This window comes from Sinocyclocheilus anshuiensis, unplaced genomic scaffold, assembly GCF_001515605.1.
Source record: "Sinocyclocheilus anshuiensis isolate Anshui unplaced genomic scaffold, SAMN03320099.WGS_v1.1 scaffold166, whole genome shotgun sequence".
In the NCBI taxonomy this organism is placed as follows: Eukaryota; Metazoa; Chordata; class Actinopteri; order Cypriniformes; family Cyprinidae; genus Sinocyclocheilus; species Sinocyclocheilus anshuiensis.
Genome location: NW_015546050.1, coordinates 1032021 through 1033295, shown reverse-complemented (window position 1 = coordinate 1033295; position 1275 = coordinate 1032021).

The window sequence follows — 1275 nt, the reverse complement described above, 5'->3', positions numbered from 1 at the left end:
TTTCGTTGTCTGTTGCAGAAGTACAGACGTTCCTCTTGTTGATAGCAGAGGAGCAGATCCAGCTAGAGTTGATGGGGCGACGCGGAATGAAAAAGTTTTTTTAGGAGTCGTGGCAGTAGAGGCGGCGCAAATATAACGACATGTGAATAATCCCGCCCACTCTAAAGCGATACTAAACTGCAGTGGAAACGCAACCCGTGCCGAGCCGTGCCGTGCCGTACTGAGCCGTGCCGAGCCGAGTCATACCATGCAGTGGAAAAGCGCCAAACGAGAGATCACGGAGTTCCATCCAAATCCATTTATAACTATGTTTTCAAACCTTAAACTGATGCAAACTACAACACACACATCTCATACTTATTCAGATAAATAAGTATTCTCAGTGACAGCAACATGTAGTGCAACATCTTACCCAAACTCAGCTGTTAATGGACAAATGAATGCATGCATGACAGTTCAGTCTTCTTCCATCATGTTTGGACTTAATGTGTTCGTAACATTGCCAAATGTATTCTGGTTGTGGTTTGGAAAGTGAGAAATGCACTGGTAAAACATTAGTGACAATTTTCTAACTTTGTGTTTGGACTATGCAAATAAGTTCCACAGGAGGAAAGAAGGGTGGGCCACACCGTGTCCCCCCACTCTGATGGAAACAATCACAGCCTGGAAATGGAGAAGGGCCAGATTGCAATCTCCTCCTAATCGGAAAGAGATAAAGGTACCTTCCCAAAAGACGCTCCTTGTTCTGAGTCTCCGGCCTGTAAGGGTGAGACACTAACAGAGCAAGTTCTGAGTCTGAGTACTGCAATGGAAAAGATGTTAACAGAAACACCGAAGTTCTGAGTCTCCGGCGCGTCCAGTGAGACAATAGCAGATCAACCTACTTTCTGAGTCTCCGGCATGTTACAGGGAAGGCAGCAACAGGAGCAACTGTTCTGAGTCCCCTGTCTGCAAGGGTGAGACAATAGCAGATCAACCTTCGTTCTGAGTCTGAGTCCTGTCAGGGAAAAACACTAACAGAGCAAGTTCTGAGTCTTTCATCCAGAGAGACTGTAACAGATCACCAACATTCTGAGCCTCGGGCCCATGAGGGAAGAGGCAATAACAGATACCAAGTCCTGAGTCTCCAGCTTAAAGGTAGCAACAGATACGACCACATTCTGAGCCTCCAGCCTGCGAGGAAAGAGATAATCTTCGTTCAGACTTCATTCAGAGTCTTCGTCCAGCGAGACAACAACAGATGCAGCACGTCCTGAGTCTCCATCCTAGAGAGAC